Raw genomic sequence first — 27,425 nt, forward strand, 5'->3', positions numbered from 1 at the left:
CACGGTTATGTGCTATATTAGTACCAGTTGAGGCGTACATAAGAATCGGTTATGGCCTACGGAGTTTGAGATTGAAGATGGCTCGAGTAAAGAAAAATTCTTGACAAAGGTTATAATATGCTTCATAGGTGTGTAAGAATCACGGAATGTCTTGAGTTTTTGTTGGTAAAGGATGCTCGGTGTATAGAGCAGGAAGCTGCTTGGTTGTTTTAGGATGAGGTTACACTCTGCGGTGTCGGAGTGCTATTGAGGCACGGGTTATTTGGTTCGTTTGATCAAGCTAATTGCAGTTTGAGTAGAGTGAATGACTCTCGAGAATGGTTCTAATGTGTCCAAGATTTTACATGGGATAATTGGATATTTTCAAGTTGTATATGTGGCTAGAAACCGAGTTTTCATTGGAGGATGTCAAGACTTGTGGCATTTTTATATCAATTATGGGAGTTTATATATCATTATCAGGAAGGTGAAGGTAATGGCTTGGGATTCGTAGGAAGTCTCTTCAGGGTAGGATTTTGAACGTAGTGCTTTTGGGAATATTTAAGAGAGTATTCGGCGGCTTATGAGACTTAGACGGTGTGGTGTTTTGCTCGAGTCTCATGTGGCGAGTCTGGGCTGAGGATTGTGATATGATAACATGAATAAGTATCAAGACGAAGGTAAATTTAGAGGGACTTGTATACATGGGATAGCTTGGTAGTAGGTCGGCTCAGTAGGGGAAAGGATATGATGAGTTCTCTGGGTACTTATGAGGTAATGGGTTTCTACATGTGTTTCATGACAATTCCCTTGGGTTTAGTGACCTACGTAGCTCGGTTGAGTTAGAATGGTTTAGTCTTGATGATTTAGTGTTGTGCAAATGGAATTCGGAGAGCTCTAGATGGTTTCCACCACAGTTAGAGAGGTATATTTTTCCTATTAGCGTGAGGAGCATGGGATGTATAGTGATTTTCTTCTACATGGGATCAATGGGAAGTTCTTGGTTGGTTGAGTAAGTAGCTGCTGGTAGCTCGGAGTGGTTTGCAAAGTTCTCGTAATTATTATTTGGGTGGTATAGTATATGCGATATATTGTATGGGGTTGAGGTTTGCATGTGTAAGGTCACGGTTCAGTTTTGAAAGAAAGGTCATAAATTCTTAGATAGCATAGGCAGCTTTAGGTGACTAGATAAATGAGATCACTAATTGGTGTGGCTTGATGAAGGTATACATTTCAGAAGGGGCGATGTGTTTGAGTTATGGATGCTTTATTGGTATTGTGGTACTATCTCGTCTGATCGACTGATGATATTCGAGTTTTTTTTGTGGCACAGAAGAATTATGGGTGTACCCCTCATGGGATGATTGAGTATTAGAGGTATGTTGTATATTCGAGCGGCAAAATTAGGATCAGATATGGTAATTCGTGTGTCTTATGGACGTGGAGACTGAAAGTTCTCATAAATAGGTTAACTTGTGGTTGTGGACGGTAAAGATGTGGTCAAGTTAGTCAGATGATAGTATGTACTATGATTCAGTCATTGTGAACTTTCGGAGGGTTATTTATCTGTTGTGGGTGACTAGAGTTGATATGTGGTTCATTGGTAGACCTATATGGATGTGTGTTCTGCATTGAGACGGCTTTATTGACTTCGAGTTGCTATTGGTGAGGGATGTGTTGATTCGGTTGTTATGGAGCTGTTAGTAATCACGGGGATATATGAGTTATCTTCCGTGTTGCGAGACGTTAGGATTTGTTGGTTATAGGCACATGTGGTGCGGTGTTATTGGGGCCTCTCAGTGGAATTCGAGCGGGAAGAGCACTGGGTATCGCTCGGTGGATGGCGTATTGGTTATGTCCTTTCGATTTGTGTGGTGTTATGTAATTGCCTCGCGGTGGTTATGATGATTGCTTTAGTTTAGACATCATATTGCGCACAGTTGTCGATTTTGAGCATAGTAACTTAAGGTGTCTCATGAGTACTAGTGTTTGGATGAGGTCGCGCATTGGAGAGAAGCTATGTGGAAGTATGATCTTGTGGGTTAGATTCGTATGTTCTATTTCTACAATGTGTGGCGGGTTATCAGCCTTGTGTTGTGGTGGTGCTAGTGAGCTTGCGGTACAGCTCTTTCATTTGAGTCACTTTCATGATTTGAGTAAGTTCAGATTATGGCTTATTGGTGTACGGATTGCACAAGTCCTAGCTCTAGTCTGTATTGATGTGAAAATGTCACCAGAGTAGCTGTGTTGGATTAGATGAGATCGTCGGGATCTTTAATGACTGCAAACTGATTTGATTTCAGCATGTTGGAAGGATAACATCGAGGTTCGGTGCAGAAATTTATTATAGTCTTTGCCAAAGGAGAAGTGGCTTCATGAATGGTTGATCTGAGAAAACGGTTATGGCTTACTGCGTGTTTCATTTTTTATTGGCAGCATATGAAAGTGTTGGAATGAGACTTTAGTTGATAAGAGGTTTCCTATCGATATTCGGTTGTTGTGTGCAGTTGTTGTGATTAGAAGTTATCGCTGCAAGCGTTTGAGTTATGTGGTATATCATGTAATTGTACCGAGGTTACGGGTATGGGTTATTATAGCTTGTTCGGGCTTAGTCAGAGTATAGATGTGAGATTTTGATCTTGTGGATGATTTCAGAAGTGGAAATGTGGTTCTAAGGTTCATGGGCTAGGTTGGACTGTGAAATTTCAGTTACATTGTGTTATCGGACCTATACGAGATAGGGTGACGTGGTATCACCCCTGGGTATGTGCATGGTAAGGTTATTCAGCGATTAGTTGGCTTTTGGAACAACTCTGGGCACGTTCGAGGACGAACGTATGTTTAAGTAGGGGAGGATGTAACGACCCGACTAGTCGTTTTGAGCTTTTGCACTTTGCTCGTCAGTTCTCGGGCATGACTTGCTCCGTGCGATGTATTATGACTTATGTAAATTGTTGGTTTTGGTTTTCAGGGTAATCAGAATGAATTTGGAAGAACAGTTCTCAGTTTGAAGCTTGAAATTTGAAAGGTTTGACCAAGATTTGACTTGTTTGAATATGAACTTGGATCGGAATTTTTATGACTTAGTTAGCTCCGTTAGGTGATTTGAGACTTAGGAGCGTGATCGGAATGCATTTTGGAAGTCCGTGGAAGGTTTAGGCTTCAATTGACGAAATTTAGATTTTGGCATTTTCCGGTTGATAGGTGAGATTTTGATATAGGAGTCAGAATGGAATTCTGAAAGTTGCATTAGCTCCGTTGTGTCATTTGTGACGTGTGTACAAAATTTTTAGGTCATTCGGACGTGGTTTGTTTGGGTTTTTGATCAAAAGCGTAATTTGGAAATTCTTAGAATTCTTAGGCTTGAATCCGATGTGATTTTGGTGTTTTAAAGTAGCTTTGAGCGTTCTGAAGGTCGGAACAAGTTTGAATGAGGTTATGGGATATGTTGGCATGTTTGGTTGAGGTATCGAGGGCCTCGGGTGAGTTTCGGGTGGTCAATCGGGCCATTGCATGTTGTTTGGAATTGCAGAAAATTGCTAATCAGTGTTGCAGAGAAATGGCCTTCGTGTTCGAGAAGGGTTAGCTAGTAGAGGCTGGAATTTTAGCCTTCGCGTTCGCGAGGAAGGCTCCGTGTTCGCGAAGAGCTGATTATTTGGGCATCGCGTTCGCGGGTGAAGCTCCGCTTTCGCGTAAAGGAAATTGGCCAGCTGGGCTTGATGCGTTTTATTCATCGCATTCGCGAGAGAGGTAACGCGATCGCGAAGGGTCAAACTGAGGAGCCATCGTGTTCGCAAGTGGGTGGTCGCGATCGCGAAGAGTAATTTTGGGTCAAAGTTATTTTGTGCTTCGCGAACGTGAGGCGTTGACCGCATTCACGAAGAAGGTTTTTTACGCCTGGGCAGAATGTTTAAATAGCCATTGTCCGCGATTTTGGGGCTAACTTTCACCATTTTTGGGACATTTTGGAGCTTTTTGAGAGGATTTAAACAGGGATTCAAGAGATAACACCTGGAGGTAAGATTTTTGAACTCAATACTCGATCCTATGTTGATTCTTACTTGTTTAATCATGAAAAATGTGGAAATTAAAGCCTAAAAATTGGGGAATTAGGGCTTGTATTTGGAGAGTGTAAATTGGGAATTTGAAGGGGCAATTGAGGTCCGATTTTGATGTTCTTGGTATGTATAGACCATGAGAGGATGAGGATTCTGTTGATGTTACTTTTATCAGATTGCGAGACGTAGGACCGGGGGCCGGGTTTGAGCAATTTCAGAATTTTTTATGTAAATTGGATATTTTTGAGTGGGCTTTATTCTCTTAACATATTTTAATAGTTATGCACTGATTGTGGCAAGATTTGGAGCATCCTGAGGCCGATTCCTGAAGGCAAAGGTATCGCGGGCTAGAGTTTGGACCGGATCGAGGTAAGTAATGATTATAAATACTGTCCTAAGGGTTTGAAATCCCAGATTTCACATCGTTCTGCTACTTTGAGGTGATGCACATGCTAGATGACGAGCGTAGAGTCGTGCACCGTTGGGGATTGTGACTTGGTCCGTCCCGTACGACTGTTAAGTCACGTATTTGATTTGAAATCTTATGGTATTCCATATTTTAGAGATTGATATTATATTTTGGATTGTACGTCATGTTTGGGGCCTTGTGTCGAACTGTTGAGACCCTTAGGGGTACATTCACTATTTTTCCTCACTCTATTTGTTTTGAAATCATATCCTCAGTCATGTTTTACCTGTTTATTGTTTAAATATGGTTTTATCACTTTACTTCTTAAAATGTAAAAACTGTTTGGACTGAGTTCCTTGTTTTACTGATGGTCCGAGTGATCATGAGGTTGATGACTGAGATAGACCGAGGGTCTGATTCTGAGGATAATGGTTGAGAGAGGTCGAGGGACTGGTTGTGAGGATTATACATTTATGGATCGGGCTGCACGCCGCAGTGATCCATAAATGTGTGTGAGTGTGTGTGTGTATATATATATATATGGATCGGGCTGCACGCCATAGCGAAATAGTGCTTGGGCTGTAGGAGCCCCTCCGGAGTCTGCACACCCCCAGTGAGCGTAGTCGACTATATATATGGATCGGGCTGCATGCCGCAGCGGTTACTATATGATCGGGTTGTACGCTGCAACGGTTATTATATGGTACCTATTGAGTGTGGGTGCTGAGTGTGAGCGTTGATTGGTAAGAGTTGAGTCACGAATGACTGAGAGACTTGCCCAAGGGGCTATCTATATACATGTATACGAGTGATGCTTGCCTGAGGGGCCTGATTATGAGCTTAGTGTTTTTCACTCCTCCTTAAAGTGAGTTTCTATCGAATATGTTGATTTAATTATTGCTTTCACTCATCTTTAGACCGAGCCTCTATTGAAAATGTTGAACAAATGCTTTAAATAACTTTTATTTAAACTGAAGTTTTAAGTTATGATATGGGTATGAATTTCTGTTTTGCCGAGAGGCTGTATACGAACTATGTTTCGCCCGAGGTGCCGATTATGATTTTTATCACTTTCACTTTATATATGTATTTCATTAAACTTATATTGAAAAGGTTAGAAAGATAATTTTTTTTAAGGATTTTACTGAAGTAGGAGTTTAACGAAATGATTTGAGTGGTATCCTGATTTGGAAACAGGTTGTAATCACTGTGGTGCTATGACGTGGTTGACGCCTTTTCTTACTGCTCAATATTTATTTACTCTTATTACTTACTGGGTTGGAGTACTCACATTACTCCCTGCACCTCGTGTGCAGATTCAGATATTTCGGAACCCGGTAGCGGGTGTTGATATATTGCTCAGAGGCGGAGTCATCAGAGTTAGCAAGGTGGCTGCACGACGTTCGCAGCACTGTTTTCCTTCCCCTCATTTTCATTACTGTAGTTAGTACATTTTTAGACTCTTGTTGTATTCAGACCTTGGTAGATTCTCATGACTAATGACACCCCGATGTCAGGCTTGTGTAATTATTCCGCCTTTTTTTTTTAAATTTCATTATGAGATTATTGATTTATAAATGGTATAAAAATAACTTTTATTGGAAAATGATTAATTCGGAAGTTGCATCGGCTGGCCTAGTTTCACGATAGACGCCATCACTAGTGTTTGATTTTGGGTCGTGACACCCCACCTACAATTGGACCTGATGTTGTTGAGAAGTAATATTAAGAAGCCTAACAATATGCCACTCGGATATATTATAGTTTTACGAGAACATAATGCATTTTGGAGGTCTTTTTTTCTTTTTCCTTTTTTTTGGGCGGGGGGGGGGGGGTTAGCTAGGTTGAAGTTTTTCCCCCAAATTCTGACCTATTTTGTTTTCGAAAAAGGGCCAAATATATCCCTAACCTAATGGAAATGGCTCAAAAAAAATCCCTGTTAATATTTGGGACCGGAAATACCCTCAACGATTTTTTAGGCTCAAGTCTGCCCATGAGATTTAATAGACCGGCCATGGTCAAATTTACACTTTAAAGTTCCACGTGGCACGTTATAAGTGTGCCACGTGTATTAAACATTAAACAAAATTAAAATCCATCTTTAAAAAATACTCAAACCAACCCGCTACCCATAATACTTATAACCCATTTAACTAAAACCTAAAAACGAGCGGTAAGTCAGATTAAACACCCCCTCCCCCCAAACCAATTCCTTCTTCCACATTTTTACTTCTTTAATTAGGTAAATTTTCTTCTTCCTCTTCTTTCTACCAATTTCGTTAATAATAATCTCCCGTTATCTTTGTATAAAAAATTATTCTTTTGGGATAGAATGTCCAAGAATTCGGTTTCCTCTCAAAGCTCAACCCAATCGAGTAGATGTAATTGAGGATAGGTTACGAGTCAATTTACGGCCAAAACTCCTATTAATTTATGGAGTAATTAAGTAATATTTTGCCGAGAAACTTGTAAGTTTGTATTTTAATGTTCTGGATGATTTTACTGAAATTTTATTTTGATAAGGTTGCCTCTTGTGGCTATTGGGAATGGTGCGACGAAGAATTTTCCCCTCTTGTGGCTATTGGGAATGGTGCAACGAAGAATTTTCACAATATGTGGCATTGGGGATCAATAATTTGAGAGTTTCATTGGATGTTGTTCGTCATGAAAGAATAATTTGTAGAAAACGATGTCTAAAATGTGGTGAAATTGTATATATTGGAGAAGAAAGTGTAGAGAATGAAGATTTCCTGCTATTGTCGTGGTGTATATTTGTTGGTGTAGCTGCTAACGTGATGTAATGGTGATTAATAGCTATGTAATGTCCAGATTTAAAGCTATGTAAAACTGCAGATTTAAAGTAATAATTTTTATGTAATACTGCGGATTTGAAGCTAAGTAGTTAGTATGTTAATGGAGGTATCTTAAAATACAAGAGGACTATATCCATTTGTTTTTTACCAAGCTATTTTGGTATGAAATAGACATTTTCGTGCAATGCAAAACTACAAAATAGTTGTGCAGCTATTCTCAACTATCTAAAACTATAAATATATTTTTGTTTAGAACCAGTAAAAGCATTGGCATAACTAATTCATCACAAAGACAACAAAAGATAATCACTTTACATGTCTATTGATATTACATAACATCATGGTACGTAACCAGCAAAATAATTTAACTTCTAATTGTCTTGTACATGGCCCTTTTAGCTTTCAGTTTGCCCGGTAACTAACAACGGCTTCACCTCACTAAACCTTAGCTCTTTCCTTATATTCTTGACAAATATTAATATATGACATTAGGTCGGCATTACACCTTTTCTACATGTGTATTAATTTTTTTATATAAACCAATTGAGGTTCTCGGACCCAAATACCCTCGTAATTAAAAATCAGGTCCACGTTTTCTTGACTTCTTCAGAGCCAGCACATGCAAGCTAAAAAAGAAAGTAAATATGGACCACATCAAAAACATAAAATTAGAAGGACAAGATTGTAGATACCCCAATCCAATAGTTTAATAACCCTAAATTTCTGACAAGACAAATCGACAAGGGACCACAAGTGAAAAAAAATGAGTAAATAACGCCATTAAAATCTTCAACAAACATAAATAAAGTAAAAAAAAAAAAAAGGCGTTAGAAGGACAAGGTTTTAATTTTGTTAACTGTTTAATACACATGACACACTTATAACGTGCTACGTGAAAATTTAAAGTGTAAATTTGACTTTGACTTGTCTGTTAAATCTCATGGACAAACTTGAGCCTAAAAATAACGTTGAGGATATATATATACATTCTGAATGTATATATATACAAAAAAATAATAATAATTTTTGTGTGATAAACCTTTACTCGGATGATAACAGAATGAATTTTTCCCCACAGGCATGGCAACTTTTTTTGTATACTATGAGTGTAACTTCTTGTACTATTTCTGCTATTAATATTTTAATTTTCTTGTCTTTAGTATTTTTATCTTAGGTTTTTTACTTTTGTATTTTTCTAAATTTGTTATGAAAACGTTTTTCTTGAGCCGAGGTTCCATCAGTAACATATCTACCTCACACAAGGTAGGGATAAGGCTGTGTATACCCTACTCTTCCTAGAGCCGATTTGTGGGATCACGCTGGGTATGTAATGGTTGTTGTTGTTGGGTGTAACTTGTTGTAATAACTTGCCTTATTTTCAGGTTGTTATGAATAGTAGTAAGTAATAGGTAAAATGACATTTTATAGCCGTTCTCAAACTAATAGCAAAAAAATATTTTTTTTTTGTATATATATGCATTCTGTATGTTATATATAAACATTATATAAATTTTATATATTTTTTCGACTATCAAATATAAATAATTTCTGACGCGAGTTAAAAGTGATAATACCGCATAGTAATACGTAGTTATGTTATAAGTGACATGATACTACGAACGGATTAGTGCACATTCAATGCGGGACTTTTTCGCGAATTCAGATTTTGTCGTTCCTATGTGGATATTAAATACACCTACCTAATAAAAAGCAAAACAAACAAAAAAAAAGACGACAAAGAAAATTTCTCAATTATTAAATACTCCTACCTAATAAGTGCTCACTCTCTATCAGCTTCTATCATCGGACAACATAAAGAAAAGACTTGAGGAATTTCTCATTGGCCAACAATATTTTGTGTTAAAAGGCCAAAACAAGGTCACATATATATCAGATATTTTCAATTATCTGTATTATATAATACGAATATTTGATTTGATTCCTCTTATAAATTTGCAGGCCAGCTCTGATCATTCAGGAGAAGCAAAAGATCCAACGAAAGAAGACACAGCCAAAACAAAAAAGGTTTTTTTTTTGCAATTTTCTCATTATATGCTAAACATATAAATATATTGTTTGGTCAAGTTTTCTAAAGGCCAAAAGTATTTTTTTATTAATTTAAAAAAACACTTACTTTAGAGAATGAAAGTATTTGGCCAAGTTTATGGCAAATAAATAAGTATGTTTAAGTAGTAACAAATTATTTTTAGTTTCTAAGCAGAAGCGAAAATAGCTTCTCCAAAATAAAGTGTTTTTTTTATTTATTTATTTTGAACAAGATTACCCATATGAAAAATTCAACATTACTAAATTAATTAGTATATAGTAACTTCCTTTTTCATAATTTCGGGCTGCCCTTTTCCTTTTCATAATTTGGCGATTAAAGAGACTTTTTGAATTTATTTGCCAAACACATACTACTAATGAAAGTATTTCTAAAATGATTTATCCAAATACAAGCTACTCCTCTCAAATCACTTCTTTGACAAGCAATTTTGATTAAAAATACTTCTCAAAATAAATTGTTTGACAGCTTAGCCAAACAAGCCACCGATGGATATATTTCGTCTAATAATTTTATTTTGGATTTTAGACTCTTATTCATCGTTATTCATCGCTCGATTTGAGACTTCCTGATGTTTTTTATTTCATAGAACAATTAAGGACACGTTTGACCAAAAGAAAATTTTCACTTTTTCGATTTTTTGTTACTTTTTCAGAATTAGTTAGTGTTTGTCCATACAAATTTCACATTTGATTTGAAGTTGGATTTCGAAATTTTCGAAAATTTAATAATTTCAAAAAACTGTTTTTCAAAATTTTCACTTCAAATCACTCACAAAAATTTAAAAACAACTCCAAATTATATTCATGTCCAAACACAACTATAATTTTCAAATACTATTTTAAAAAATAATTTTACTTTTTTCTGAAATTTTACAATTCTTATGTCCGAAGGCCCACGTAGTTCTTTCAATCCAAAAATTAAAATTTCTAACATGTTATGGCAAGTCATGTAGGACGAGAGTTGATGTGTTTTTTATTTTTTTATTTTTGGGCTTTTCAAATCGAATTCTGCAATGAATTGGATTTAACAATAATACCCGATCATTTTGACTAGTTATTAAAAGAATTTGGTACCAGATCATTTTAACCCGATTTGTCATGTGTAAGAATTGGGGCCTTTGTATTTATACCCGATTTTAGGGTCACAATTGAAGCTATACCTACTTCACAAAAAATTGCAAACCTACCCACTTTACGATTAACTTCAGACTTATCGGGTCTGAAGTTAAAAAAAATAATCTGAAGTGCAAAGATTAAGGTCAATTAAGTCTAAAGTGCAAATTTTACGTTTAAGATGCACTTAAGGCCAAATACGTCTGAAGTGCATACATATTTTCATGCACTTAAGGTTAGAGAGCTCTGAAGTGAAAAAATTGCACTTCATATGCACTTAAGGCCAAATAAGTATAAATTGCAACCAATGGTTTTATGCACTTAAGACCAAATAGATGTGAAGTGCAACCAATGGTTTCATGCACTTAAGGCGAAAAAGTCTAAAGTGAAATATTTGCACTCCAGACTTAAGGCCAAATAGGTCAGTAGTGCAACCAATAGTTTTATATACTTAAGGCCAATAAGTCTGAAGTGAAAAAATTACACTTTAGATGCACTTAAGGCTAAATAGGTCTGAAGTGCCACCTACGTTTTCATATACTTAAGGCCACATAGGCCTGAAGTCTTTGGCCTTAAGTGCATATTTATCACGCCCCGACCTCGGGGAGCGCGACCAGCGCTCAACCGAGATAATCCGACCGAGAAAGCCTGTACAATAACTCCTACCCGAACTCCCCCATGATTAAGGAGAAGATCTATATCATTAGTTAAACAATGAAGAGGATCATGCAAACAACATCAATTCATTAACATTAGTTACACCGCTTTAAGTCTCAAAATACATACACTTACATAGTTTGAAGTGGTACATGTGGTACAAACACAACATTACTAGTTTGACCTTCCCAATGCCAATATACAACCACGCTATGTCTACGAAGCCTTTAATATATACAAAGGAGTATAATGATAGTGTCGACAACAAGGCCTCGGCTATACCTCAAAACTAAATGTACAAGGAGCAAAAGATGTACGATCGCGAAATGAAGTGGGGCTCACCAAATCAGCCGAAAAAAGGGTACACCGCTATCACTGATCAAAGCCACCTGTTGTGGAACCACCTGCATCTATTAAAGATGCAGCGTCCCCGACAAAAGAGGTGTTAGTACATGTCGAATAGTACTAGTATGAAAACCAAACACCCCCTTCAAGGATTGGAGGCACAACATGATATGTCGAATCATGGAAGCAATAAAAAAGCTTAAACAACCGTAAAAACCATAGCAAAATAATTCAAAGCTTTCAAAAATATTTATAAATTTCAAGTTGAGAATCCTCAACATGTCCTGTACCATAATGCCACAACTCTACACAAAGAGGCCCCTCCGCCTCCCTCCAATGTGTGCGGGTAAAGGTGTAATCACATTCACAATATCTATACAAAGCGACCCCACCACCTCACCTCAATGTGTACAGGTGGAGGTATAATTACAATCACAATCTCTACAAAAAGTGGCCCCGCTGCCTCACCCCAATGTGTGCGGGTGGAGGTGTATTCACAATGGCACACTTCAGATTCCCAAAATGATAATAGTTTGTACAAAAGATTTATGTTTCGGTCATTAGCACCTTTGGCCTTAACAAGTGTAAGATCATAAGATTTCATCATATGAGAAATAAGTATTTGATCACATTAATTTCATACAAGATTTTCTTCTTAAGTCAAATAGAAAAATCTTTAACATACGAGGGTTCAGACACGTTATGCAATTTGAGAATCATTTTACTAGCTTGAACATCCCACCTCAATAGTGTTTCAAGTTCGACTACACATGATGGAGTTTTGCAAGGGTTTGGGAATTTCGATACTACAAGAAAAGTTTAGCCTTCATACCTCGAAAGAGCTTTTTGCGGTGTAACAATAGCATCCCGACACTCCTAACGATGCCAATCTATAGAAGAGGAGAGAGTTTACGAGCACGGTTAGAGGAATTCGTATGGCAAGAGCTGCTACAATGACAACCCAATCTTTCATCAACAACTCAACAACAAAAAGTCACCCAAGGTTGTCCAACAACTTTCCCACAACCCTTATTAGCTCATTCATGCGATACATCTACCCTCATTACCCACAACAACAACAACATCCCAGTATAATCCCACCAGTGGGGTCTGGGAGGGTAGTATGTACGCAGACCTTACCCCTAACCCGAAGGGCAGAAAGGCTATTTCCAGGAGACCCTCAGCTCAAGAGAGCAACAAAGAGACAATATATTAGTACTATCAATAGAAATTGGAGAATTTGGAGAATTTAGGAAAGAAATTCTTACCTTTTAGAAACCCTAGCAAGCTCCTTTTGATGGAATTTCAAGGTTTGATCAAAGTAGAGTAGTGAAATCCGTCCTTCCTTTTATCTCTCTATAATAGCTCTCTCATCTCTCTAAAATGTCAGGTAATCCACCAAAAATGATCCCTATGGCTAAATAAAACGAAATGAGGTCGGGTCATAACATTAGAAAAATGAAGCCTTGATGCAGATCTCTACGGTCCGCAAAATGGATCGCATAATGACCCTCCAGAACTGGGCATTTTTGCTTCACTCTACGACAGGTCTGCGGTCCGCAGACCAATTCTGCGGTCGCATAATGCGTCGCAGAACTCCCCTCCGGAAATTTTTATGTTGGATCTGCAATGGATTGTGTGGCCTACAAAATGAATATGCGGATGCATAATGGTCCCTAAATTAGCTCACGTTTCTGCTTCAGTCTACAGCAGCTCTGCGGTCCGCAGATCAGTTTTGCAATTGCAGAATGGGCCATAGAAACGCCATGCACTGTAAAAAAAATTTCTTCAACTCCCCAGCACACTGTTCAACCCAAAAAGTCAGTACCGCGACGAGCTTGCCTCTACAATTATCAACACCTAAGTCTGTCTAGGCACCACAAAATCTCCGGATTTTAGGTAAAATTTTACGGTGCCTTACAAAATTGCCCAAAAATAAAAATTTGTTCTTCGAATTTTAACGATCCAATACACGATTTAACACCCTACTCTAAATGAGAAAAATAAAGTGCTGCAACAGTCCACCACTGTAAAACATCATAAATTACCTTAAAATATGTTCATAAAATACCATATAAAATCACTATAGAAAAATAAGAAGATGAAGAAGAAGAAAGAGGAGAAAAAACCCGAAGGTTTTTAAACTTTGGGTACTACTTAAAAAATTTAAAATGTGGGTAGACGTGCAATTTTAACGTAGGAATTACAGGTCAAGAAAGTTAAGTAAGAGGGATGGCACCAGAGGCGGATCTAGGACTTGAAGGTGGTTGGTGCCACAATTTTCTTTAATGTACACATTGTAATGATTAATATAGAGTTTGTTCGGAACATTTATTCAATTCATTTTTTTAGTTTGTCGGGGTAATTTAAGAAGCATTTTTTATTTACAAATATAAAAATCCAAAATTCCTATCAAGAGCCAAGTTTTCTAATTTTGAAAGGAAAAAAACTAAAAGATTCGAGATTATAAGAAATGCTTATTTTATGGAATTTTTAAATTTTGGAGGTTCTTTTTTGAGTGTTCTTGCTAAAGATCACAGACAAAATAATAAAATAGAGGAAAAAAATATAAAAATAATAAATAACAAATAAAAAATTGGGATTTAGCCAAAAAGGAAAATGACTAGAACAAAAGAAATAAAAAGCACAACGAACATGGAAAGTCAGATATGTTTCAAGATAATTCGAATTTGAATTTTACATATGAGAAGAGAAAAGCTTTCAAAAAGATCTACCTATCATGACACCTTTGTCTAGTTTGCGACTGTTGTGGATTGTAGAATCAAATATTTAACTTAGTCTAATAAAATTTATATATAAATATATAAGAATTTTATCAACCTAGCGAGTGCCATATACCACTCACCCTAAAGGGTGGATCAGGATGGCACACTCTATTGACGTTAACCCAATAAATCACCAAACTCCACTGCTTCATCAAACTACAGAATATGGGGTCTCCCTCCCTCCCTCAGTCTCTCTCTCACTCTATCTCCCTCTTTCTCCCTCAACACGTACAAACAATACCTTTTCGTTTTACTTTATATTTGTGAAAGGGGAACCTTCAAGCAATTGTAAAGTTATCTTTATATGACATGTCACGGGTTCGAGCTGTAGAAGCATCCACTACGATTAATATTAGGGTTGACTGTCTACATCACACTCCTTAGGGTGCGGTCATTTCCCGTACCTGTATGAGCGCGAAATACCTTATGCACTGGAATGCCCTTTTTGTTTTTGTATGTATCAAAAAGAAACAAAGGTAGGAAGTGTTTAGGAATTTGATTTTTTGTTTTTTGATTCGGTTTATAGATATAGCAAACAGATATAATACGTTTTGTTTGATAAATGAAAAACTTAACCAAACGGCCTATGTACACCATCCTTTGTCCTATTGTTATCATGAAGTTTTGCTTATGCTTCCTTTTCAAGCAGTTTCGTAGCCTTTTTGGTCAAGCTGCAAAAATTAACTTTTGAGAAGTGTTTTTTTCAAAAGTATTTTTGGTAAGAAGTAGTTGGTGTTTGGCTAATTAATTAAAAAACACTTCTGAGTAGCAATTAGTGTTTGCGCAAGCTTTTAAAAGTTACTTCTAAGTGTATTTTTCTTTAAAATCTTTTTCAAAAAGTGCTTTTGGAGAGAAGCTATTCTTTTCTGCTACTCCAACACTACTTTTGCTTCTCCTCAAAAGTACTTTTTTTCTTCTAAAAACTTGGCCAAACACTTCAACTGTAAAAAAAAATGCTTTTAGGATTAAAGAAGCTTGGCCAAACAAGCTATCTGTCTCAAACTTTTGTAATTTAGCTTGAAACTCCTATTGCAAAAAATTATGACTCTTTTTCACTAATTATAGTTAGAAGAAGGGAGGAATGCGGATCAATTAATCGAGACAAATCAAATTCTTGATTAAATATATTTAGATTTGTACCATTCATCTACCAAATCTTGTACCATATTTAGAGTAAGTGTGGGGCTAAGTGAATCAAATTCACATGCTTATAAGCTAATGTTGGTTTCTATTGGTCCTTACCATAAGAAGAATTCATAACTATGCCCGATGGAGAATTATAAATTGCGTTACCTACGGCGGTTTCTGAAAACGTGCATTTGTGAATTGGAGAAATTGAAAAATGAGGCGCTAAAGTGTTATGATGATATAGAGGATATTTATAGTGACAACAATACAGGTCAAGTCCATGCCATTATCATGAATTTGTGGGTCTATCAGAAATGACATAATGAACAATAGTGTATGTTTCTCGTTTTTGGCACTTTAGAGCCATAAAACATGAATCCGGGATAATTTTTAATTTTTTGTGTGCTAAATCCACGCCATCATCAAGAATTCGAGAGACGAGCTCCGAATCGCCTAAAATTTTGTGGCCTATAGAAGAAGACATTATTATTACCTACAGTTGCATAGATGGTCAAGTACGTCGAGATTTGTTATTACTAGAAAACCGACTTCCTTTCTTTGTCCTTACTAAGCTTCAAGACATGACTATATATGGATCCAATAGTACCATTCATAAAATTGGTGAAGGAGACCTTTAATTCTTCCCTCCTGAAAATAAGCCCTGCATCCTTTCTTGAGACTGACACTGAAGCCAAAAACATGAAACATTTACTTCAACTAATACACATTTCATGTCACCCTTTGGAGAAGAAAACTAGCCTTACTCTTGAAACCCCTAGTTTTGAAATGGAACAGTTTAGGAAAATCTTATGTTGGAATCCTTTACAAATGCTAACACGCCGAATGCAACAGAGCTTCGCGAAGCTGGAGTTACATTTTTAAAAGTTGGAAAAAGTTATAGAAGATTGGAGGAAGATCACGACCTTGGAGATAACACAAGTTTATTTGACATTAAATTTGAGAATGGAGCTATGACAATTCCTCGTTTTGAAGTCTTTGACTGTACGGAGACCATCCTGAGAAATTAAATCTTATAGTATACGAGCAACAATCATCTGATGTACATCCTAGATAATTCAGTGATTTTTCTATTTTCATGGATTATCTTATCGACTCAGACAAAATTAGGAAAGGGGTTGCGATTTCATATGACTTCTATTACGAAGAAGAATACATGATGTTAGTTCAGCTGCAATTATGTGCCCTGCAATCCCAAGATAACTAGAATCAACTATATAAATCGTCACTATCTATTATGACATGTCAATCCTTTTAATTTGTTTCCATTTCTTAAAATGTATTGTATTTTATTTTTTTATTTTTTGGCAAAAGAGTAGAAGTTAATACAGCTGAAAATTGTAATTACTTTGGGTTGATACAATAACGTCTTAACCCTTATCTCTCTCTCTATTGTAGGAATTGCAGTTTCAAGAAGAATGGCACATCATATTGAGACTACCCAAATGGATCATCAAATTCCACTTCTTGATCAAACTTATGTAAATGAGGTCTCTCTCTCTATCTCTCTCACATCCTACGCTATACATCTTTAATTCAAAAATAATTGAAGTCATATATGGTGTCCGTCACTTTATGCTATCCTTTAAAAGATACTCCTTCGGTCCACAATAAGTGACTTTTTGGCTTTTTATTTTGGTTCAAAATAAGTGTCCTTTTTACATAATCAAGAATAAATTAACTATAGTTTTTTAAATTTTTCCCTATTTACATATCACAATGCTTCACGTTAACAATATGCAAAGTTTAATTAAGGGTAATTCAATCAAAATACTTATTTATTTTCTAAGAGTTTCTATTTTATTAAAGGGTGTGCCAAAATACTTATTTGTTTTTCTTTTTTTTTAGTTGTTGACTTTGATATAACTTAATCTAAGTGAAAAGTTGAGAAAATAAAAAACTAGAATTTTATATGCGTGTAGACTTCTGGAACTCACCCACGCATTTTTTCTTTATTTAAGCATTAATAATTAATAGAATAAGTAAAAAAGAAAAAGAGTAGTAAAAGATGTTTATAAAATTAACTAAACAAAAGAGAATATTAGTAAGGGAAAGTTAGTCATTAATGATTTATATTAATGATAAATGGGTTAAAAATATAGAAAAATCAAAGCGAGAGAGGTAATCGAAATATCGTAAAATACAGGGACGCAAGCGTAATATAGCAAAATGTGAGGAGAAATCTTTTAAATAATTTCAATTGTTATTTTGGACAATTTTCAGTCTTGATTAGAAGAAGATGAGCCTTGGCGTAACTAATAAAGTTGTTGTCATGTGACCAGAAGATCACGGGTTCGAGCCGTGGAAACAACTTCTTGTAGAAATGTAGGGTAAGATTGCGTATGATAGATCCTTGTGGTCTGGCCCTTCCTCCAACCTCGCGCATAGCGGGAGCTTAGTGCATCAGGATCGAAAAACAAGGAGAAAATATTTCTTTTACCATAAACACAATCCTGAACTTCGCTCCATGGAAAAGTACAAACTGTGTTACCTACGATGGTTCCTTCGCAGGAAAGAGGGGATTGATGTGGAAAGTTGCATTAAGGAATTGGAGGATGAAGTATTAAAGTGTTATGACAATATAGAGAACCTTGAAAGTGATGTTGTTGGCAATTTTTCAAAAATATTGTTACTTGATGGTTGTTTTCTAGTTGAATTCATTTGAGAGTGGTGTGGAATGTGTCCAGAAGAAGAAGAAGAAACGATTATCCCCGGAAATTCCATACAAGCTCAAGTACATCGAGATTTATTATTACTAGAAAATCAACTTCCTTTCTTTATCCTCACAAAACTTCATCACATGACTATGGATGAGGAAGATGAAATACTACACAAAAATGGTGGAGACATGTTTACCTGTATTATCGAAGATGACCCCTGCATCATATCTTGAGAGTGAAGGTAATGATATTGCTGCAGAAATCAAACATTTACTTCAACTAGTACACATGTCATGTCACCCTTCCGAGATAAAATGTACTAGCCTAACCCATGAGAATCCTAGTTTGGAAATGGAACAATATTGCAGTAAGAGCTTATGTTGTAATCCTTTGCAAATAATCAGGTCAAAAGATAAGCCAATAGATAAGGACCACCTAACGAGGCATAATGTCATGGCAAATGCAACGGAGCTTTCCGAAGCTGGAGTTAGCTTCGTAAAAGTCGGACATATTTATGACAAGTTGGAGAAAGAAAATTCTGGAGATAACACAAGTTTATTTGATATCAAATTTGAGAATGGGTTAATGAAAATTCCTAGTTTTAGAGTCACTGATGAGACGGAGACTCTTCTACTGAATCTGATAACGTACGAGTGTTACGACCCGAAATTTGCACCTTTGGGGCCGTGATGACGCCTAATATTTCACTGGCTAGGCAAGCCAACGTTAGAGTAATTTTTAAGCCAATTTTAAAATAGTTCAAATAATTAAACCAATTAAACTAAAATGAAACAAAAATAAAGTACGAAGTAGCATAATAACCAGTATATCTAAATACAACCCGGATTTGGAGTCACAAGTACACGAGCTTCTAGAGGTTCTACAAATAGGGTCTGGAATAAATATAACTGTTTGGAATGAAATGAATAGTAAATGAGGAAAGAGGAAGGGGACTTCAAGGTCTGCAGACGCCAGCAGATCTACCTCGAGTCTCCAAATATGCTAATCCGAGCTGATGCACCTCATGTACTGCTGGGATCAATACCAGAATCTGCACAAGAAGTGTAGAGTGTAGTATGAGTACAACCGACCCAATGTACTCCGTAAGTGTCGAGCCTAACCTCGACAAGGTAGTGACGAGGCTATGACATGACACCCACATAATTAAACCTGTACAAATGAAGATATACGTTCAACATAATATCAAATAAAGATTAAATACGTACGATTGGGAGGGAACATGCAAAAGAGGGTACAAGATACAGTAACTACAACAGGTATGACAACATAAGACAGTCAAATAAATCCTCAACCAAAGAATATGGATAAACATAATGAATAAAAACGACACTACATCACCCATCGTGCTTTAATCTCAACCTCACCATAAAACAATAATAATGGAACGACATCACCTTTCGTGCTTTTACTCTCAATCTCTCCATGAAATGACAAATACGACACAACATCACCCTTCGTGCTTTAACTCTCTTCCTCACTATGTATTAATCAGTATAAGAATAAGCAAGAGTAAACCTTTTGTCAATAATGGTTCCAAGATACCAATCCTCAATTTCAAAGAATACTCAACTATCACAATTAAATTCTGTCACGACCCCAGTTCGCCCTCCGTGAACTATCGTGATGGCACCTAGTCTCTACGACTAGGTAAGCCTGATAATGCGGAATAAATTGTCGAAAAGCCATAAAAAACTGAAGGAAAACAATATTTAAATGCCGCTCGAAACATACACACAACTCCTCAATAATCTGACACACAATCCCAAAACCCAGAAACTCACGGATCCATAAGTTGAGAACAACGCTACATAGCTCTAAATCTCTGGAATGTCTAACAAGAACAAAAGTACAGAAGGGCTAATACTAAAATGCAGAAATAGAAGGAGACTTCCAGGTCCGCGAACGCGACATATCTACCTCGAAGTCTCTACAACAATCGCCTCTCTGAAGGATAGTAGGCCTGATCAGCGGTACCTGGATCTGCACATGAAAACACATGCGCAGAAGGGGCATGAGTACACTAAAACGGTACTCAGTAAGTGCCAAGCCTAACCTCGGTTGGGTAGTGACGAGGTAGGTCAGGGCCCTACTGAGATCGAATAAATATAAAGATGATAGGATAAGATAAGCAACACAATTGAGAATCTACAGTAAGAATCTACACAGGATAATAAGAGTATAATAACGGAAAAACAAGGATGAAAGCAAACAACAATGAACGTAACCGGGGATCTCTCAGTATCCCGAGGATCTCTCAGTATCCTCAACTTGTACTAGGGATCTCTTGGTATCCTGAGGATCTCTTGATATCCTCAATATACGCCAGAGATCTCTTGGTATCCCGAGGATCTCTCAGTATCCTCAATATATGCCAGGGATCTCTTGGTATCCCGAGGATCTCTTGGTATCGTCAATTTATGCTAGGGATATCTTGGTATCCTGAGGATCTCTTGGTATCCTCAATATATACCAGGGATTTCTTGGAATCCCGCACCTCAGTCCAGATCATAAATACATACATGGGATCTCCCAGGATGCCGTCCCATAGTCCCAAATTAAAAACACACAAAAGCAACACAAGAATACTCAATTAAATACTAAATTCATACCAAGTAAGCAATTGATTCTAGCCTAACATGCTTCATGTAATGCAATTAAATCAGTTTAAGCAAATAGGTAATTAAGTCAACTAAGCATGCTTTTCTAAACTACAACAGGATGAATTCGCAAGTACAATAAAACAGGAAAAATGAACTCAATTGAAACACTTGAAGGAAAAACCGGATTTGCAACAATTAGCTCAAGTATGCGCTCGTCACCTCGTGTACAAGGCATTTCAATTATCAAATATATCATTTCCTAAGGAGAAGGTCCCCCACACAAGGTTAGATAAGCCACTTACCTCGAACCAGCTCAAAATCAACTCGAAACCACACTTTTGCCACGAGTATCCAATTCCAAATGGCCCAAATCTATTCAATTCAATTGCATATTATAAATAACACTTCAAGTAACTGATTCTACAATTAAAGTCTAAGCTAATACGTGAAATTATGTAAAATGACCAAAATGCCCCTCAGGCCAACATCTCAGAATCTGGTGAAATTAACATTTTCAGAATCCTCGTACTCTCACGAGTCTAACCATATAAACATCTCTCAAATTGGATGTCAAAAACCCATTCAAAACTCAATAATTCGGTCTATGAAGTTTTATAAATTTTTCATTCAAAATCCGAAATTAAAGGAGAAATTCATGCTTAGATTAATGTGTTACAGGCAAAAAGGAGTTTACAATCGTTACCCAATCGAAATCTCTGAAAATCCCTCGAAATCTCGCTCAAATCCGAGCTCTCAAGCTTAAGTTTTGGTAAAAATGGCTAAACCCTCTTTTTTGAAATGTTATATCTACCCAGGTAATTTGTTCAATGCGATCGAAGGAAATCATCTGCGATCGCGAAGAGTAAAATTTAAAGGTTCTAGAAATGGCCTATGTGAATGCAACCTAAGGTTTGCGATCGCAGAAGAGAAAGAAACAGGCTTATGCGATCGCAAACAGGGCCACGCGATCGCGAAGAGGAAAATGAGATGAAGTACCCGCTCCAATTTTCTACTATGCGAACGCGGAAAAACAATTGCAAACGCGAAGAAGGAAAAACTTGACTTCCGCGATCGCGAACCAGATAATGCGATCGCGAACCAGATAATGCGATCAAGTAGAACAAAATTATCCCCCTCTGGAATTACTCTATGCTAACGCGGAGGGATGGATGCGATCGCACTGAAGGAAGGTCTGCAACACCTGAACCTAAATTTTTCTGCAACTCTTTAACAACACAAAATGGCCCGTTGAGCATCCGAAACACACCCGAGGCCCCGGGACCTCAACCAAACCTACGGACATATCCCATAACATCATTCAAACTCATTTAAACCTTGGGAATGCCATAAACAACATCAAAACACCTATTTTTCATTGAATCCAACCTTAAAAATTTTCAAAAACTCTAAAAACACATTTTTGATCAAAAAGTGTATCAAACAGCGTCCGAATGACCTGAAATTTTACACACACATTCCAAATGGCATGACAGAACTACTGCAACTTCCGGAATTCCATTCCGACACTCGAATCAAAATCTCACTATTGGACCGGAAACTTTAAAAATTCAAACTTCGGCATTCAAACCTAAATTAGCTACGGACCTCCAAAATACATTCCGGACACGCTCCTAACCCCGAAATCACCTAACGGAGCTAACGTAACCATCAGATTTCCATTCCGAGTTCATCTTCACACTTTTCTGACTACAGACATCTTTCCAACACTTAAGCTCTCATTTAGGGACTAAGTGTCCCAAAACTCTCCGAAACTCAAAACCGAACATCCCGGCAAATCACATTAGCAGAAATAAACTTAAGGAAAAAGGTTAATAGGGGATCGGGGCATTAATTCTTAAGACGACCGGCTGGGTCGTCACATCCTCCTATACTTAAACATTCGTTCGTCCTCGAACGAGCATAGAGACATACTTGAAGTAGTGAAAAGACGAGGGTAACGGCTGCACATATCTTGCTCGGTCTCCCAGGTCGCCTCCTCGCCCGGCTGGCCCTGCCACTGAACCTTTACCGAAGCAATTTTCTTTGACCTCAGCTTTCTAACCTGCATTTTCAATATTGCCACTAGCTCCTTAACATAGGATAGATCCTTATCCAACTGGACTGAACTGAAATTCAACACGTGCGATGGGTCACCGTGATACCTCTGGAGCATCGAAACATGAAATACCGGATGAACTCCTGCCGGGCTGGGAGGTAAGGCCAGCTCATAAGCGACCTCCCCAACACGCCTCAATATCTCAAAAGGGCCAATAAACCTTGGACTCAACTTCCCTTTCTTCCCAAATCTCATAACACCCTTCATAGGCGAGACCCGAAGCAGAACTGGCTCTCCAACCATATAGGAAACATCACGAACCTTCCGGTCTGCAAAACTCTTCTATTTGGACTAGGCTATACGGAGTCTATCCTAAATCACCTTAACCTTCTCCAAAGCATCCTAAACTACGTGTGCGCCCAATAATCTAGCCTCACCCAGCTCAAACTAACCCACCAGGGATCTACACCGTCTACCATGTAAAGCCTCAAACGGCGCCATCTGAATGTTGGACTGATAGCTGTGGTTGTAAGCAAACTCCGCCAATGGCAAGAACTGATCCCAAGACCCTCCAAATTCAATCACACACACACGGAGCATATCCTCAAGAATATAAATAGTGCACTCGGACTGTCCATCCGTCTGAGGGTGAAATGTTGTACTCAACTCCACCCGAGTACCCAACTCATGCTGAACGGCTCTCTAGAACCATGATATGAATTGGGTACCTCTATCTGAAATGATGGACACTGTAATACCATACAGACGAACAATCTCTCGGATATAAATCTCCGCCAACCGCTCCGAAGAATAAGTAGTGCATACAGGAATAAAATGAGCAGACTTGGTCAGCCGATCCACAATCACCCAAATAGCATCGAACTTCCTCAAAGTCCGTGGGAGTCCAACTACAAAGTCCATGGTGATTTGCTCCCACTTCCACTCCGGAATCTCTATCTGTTGAAGCAACCCACCAGGTCTCTGGTGCTCATACCTCACCTGCTGACAGTTGAGACATCGAGCTACGAATCTAACTATATCTTTCTTCATCCGCCTTTACCAATAGTGCTGTCTCAAATCCTGATACATCTTCGCGGCACCCGGATGGATGGAATACCGCGAACTTTGGGCCTCCTCTAGTATCAACTCTCTAAGCCCATCAACATTAGGTACACAAATTCGACCCTGCATCCTCAATACCCCATCATCGCCAATAGTACATCTCTGGCATCACCATACTGAACCTTGTCCTTGAGGACAAGCAAATGAGGGTCATCATACTGTCGCTCTCTGATACGGTCAAATAAGGAAGACCGAGAAACCAGGCAAGCTAGAACCCAGCTAGGCTCCGAAAGATCCAATCTCACAAACTGGCTAGCTAAGGCCTGAATATCCATCACCATAGGCCTCTTCGATGCTGGTAAATAAGCCAAACTCCGCAAACTCTCCGCTCGGCGACTCAAAGCATCGGCCACCACATTGGACTTGCCTAGGGTGATATAAAATAGTAATTTCATAGTCCTTCAGTAACTCTAACCACCTTCTCTGGCGCAAATTTAGATCCTTTTGCTTGAAAAGTCTTGCAAGCTCCGATCGTCAGTATAAATCTCGTAGGGAACCCCGTATAAGTAATGACGCCAAATCTTCAGGGCGTGAACTATGGAAGCTAACTCAAGGTTATGAACAAGGTAGTTCTTCTCATGTATTTTCAACTGTCTGGATGTGTAGGCAATCACCCTACCATCCTGCATCAACACCGCTCTGAGGCCAACCCTCGAGGCATCACAATAGACCATATAAGACCTCGAACCTGTAGGCAGTATCAAAATTGGGGCTGTGGTCAAAGTTGTATTGAGCTACTGAAATCTCACCTCACACTCCTCCGTCCATTGGATTGGATCACCCTTCTAGGTCAATCTGGTCATGAGGGATGCAGTCGATGAAAACCCCTTCACAAAACGACAGTAGTAGCCAGCCAAACTAAGGAAACTGCAGATCTCGGTAGCTGAGGATGGTCTGGGCCAACTCTGTACGACCTCTATCTTCTTCGAATCCACCTGAATACCCTCACTCGATACCATGTGGCCTAAGAATGCCACTGAATCCAACCAAAACTCACATTTTGAGAACTTAGCATATAACGTCTTCTCTCTCAGAGTCTGAAGCACAGTCCTCAGGTGCTGCTCAGGATCTTTTCGACTCCGGGAATACACCAAAATATCATTAATAAAGACAATGACAAACGAGTCAAGATATGGCCGGAACACACTGTGCATCAAATGCATAAAAGCTGCTGGGGCATTGGTCAGCCCAAATGACATAACAAGGAACTCGTAATGACCATACCGAGTCCTGAAAGCAGTCTTCGAGATATTTGGCTCCCGAATCTTTAACTGATGGTAACCTGAGCGCAAGTCAATCTTAGAAAACACCCGTGCACCCTGAAGCTGGTCAAACAGATCATCAATATGAGGAAAAGGATAACGGTTCTTCACTGTAGCCTTGTTCAACTGACGATAATCAATATACATACGCATAGAACCATCCTTTTTCTTCATAAACAAGACAAGAGCAACCCAAGGTGATACACTGGGCCGAATAAAACCCTTATCAAGCAATTCCTGTAACCGATCCTTCAACTTAGGAGGAGCCATACGATACGGAGGAATAGAAATAGGCTGAGTGCCCGCCAACAGATCAATGCCGAAATCAATATCTCTATCAGGCAGCATGTTTGGGAGATCAGCTGGAAACACATCGGGAAAATCCCGTACTGCTAGGACTGAATCAACTGAAGGGGTATCAATACTGACATCTCTTATATAAGCTAAATATGCGTCACACCCCTTCTTAACCATACGTTGAGCTGTAAGAAAAGAAATAACTCTACTGGGAGTGTGATATAAAGTACCCTTCCACTCAACACGTGGCACACTTGGCATAGCCAACGTCACGATTTTGGTGTGACAATCAAGAATAGCATAATGGGGCGAAAACTAGTCTATGCCCAAGATAATATCAAAATTAACCATGTTGAGTAATAATAGATTGGAGAAACCACTAAGAGAAACCAAAAACGACCGATAAACGAGGTCTACAACAAGAGAATCTCCCACAGAAGTAGAAACATAAACATGGGAACTCAAAGAATCCCGAGATACACCCAAATGCGGAGCAAAATAAGAAGACACATAAGAGTAATTAGAGCCTGAATCGAATAGAACTGATGCATATCTGTGGCAAACCAATATAATACCTATGATGAAAGAATCGGAGGCAACAACCTCGGTACGGGTAGGAATGGCATAGTATCTGGCTTGGCCTCCCCCTCTAGGGAAACCTCTACCTCCCCACCTCCACCTCTAGCTGGATGAGCAAGTGGGGTAGCAACTGGAGCTGTAACCATAGCCTGAGAACTCTGCGGGGCACGTTGTGGCTGAGAAGTCTATGGAGGTGCACCCCTCCTAAGTCTAGGGCAATCCCTCACCACGTGGCGTGTGTTACTATACTCAAAACAAGCTCTGGGAGGACGTGGTGGCTGTGATGAGCTAGCGCCAAGTTTGCTGGACTGACCTCTGAAAGCACACCGCGCAGGAGGTACACTAGAAACTGGAGGTGCATAATAAGGTTCCTAAGGCCTAGGAGGAGCTGGAGTATTGCTGGCTGCTGGAAGAGCTGAATGAACAGGGCGACTCATATAACCCCTACCATGACAACCTGTAGCTGGGGTACGGGCACCAGAATAATGGCCCGCCTCTCGAGACCTCTTGGCCTCCCTCTCCTCTCTCTCCCTAGAATACATACCCTCAATCCTCCTAGCAATGCTCACTACCTGATGATAAGAAATATCCAAATCCAACTCACTAGGCATGCTAGACCTGATGCTGGGATAAGGCCCTCAATAAACCGGTGAACCCTCTTGCGAACAGTAGAAACCAAGGCTCGTGCATGCCTAGCCAAACTAGTGTAACAGACAACATACTGTGAGACAGTCATAGCACCCTAGCACAAATGCTCAAATTCTGCACACCATGCGTCCCTGAGGCTCTGAAGAACATACTCTCTTAGGAACATATCTGAACACTAAGTCCAAGTTAGTGAAGTAGCCTCATTCGGACTATCTAACTCATAGGTGCGCCACCACTCATAGGCGGCTCCTCGAAGCTGGAAGGTAGTGAAGGAAACCCCGCTCGATCCTGATATACCCATGGTACAGAGAATGCGGTAACTCTTATCTAGAAATCCCAGAGCATCCTCCGATGCTAGACCACTAAACTCAGGAGGCTTATACCTCTTGAACCTCTCAAGCCTTAACTGCTCCTGCTTGGAAGCCGCTACCATACCCTCGGGCTGAACTGGCACTGCAAGCGGTATAGGAATAATCTCAGGGACCTGCTCAACATGCACTTGCTGCTCAGGAGTGCGGGCGGCGGGAGTCTGTGCTCCTCCCCCAGCCTGAGATGTGGCTGCAGCAAGGGGAAGCAACCCTGCCTGAGCCAAGGTGGTGTACATGCTCATGAACTGCGCCAAAGTCTCTTGAAAGGCTAGAGTAGTAGTAGCAGTAGGCATATCAGGTGCCTGGACTCTGGCTGGAACTGCTGGTGGTACCTCGGCGGCAGCTTGCGTAGGTGCTCTGGCTGCACCACGTGCGCGTCCTCGGCCTCTACCCTGGCCCTGGCCTCTGACGGCTGCAGTAGGGGGTGCAGGTGCCTGAT

General features: G+C 38.9%; 1 pseudogene; it reads left to right on the top strand.

Moving 5' to 3' along the window:
* Positions 1-8,997: 8,997 nt before the first annotated feature.
* Positions 8,998-27,425, top strand: part of LOC107794705 (UPF0481 protein At3g47200-like) — a 52,646-nt pseudogene continuing 34,218 nt past the window's right edge.

This window comes from Nicotiana tabacum, chromosome 16, assembly GCF_000715075.1.
Source record: "Nicotiana tabacum cultivar K326 chromosome 16, ASM71507v2, whole genome shotgun sequence".
Lineage (NCBI taxonomy): Eukaryota > Viridiplantae > Streptophyta > Magnoliopsida > Solanales > Solanaceae > Nicotiana > Nicotiana tabacum.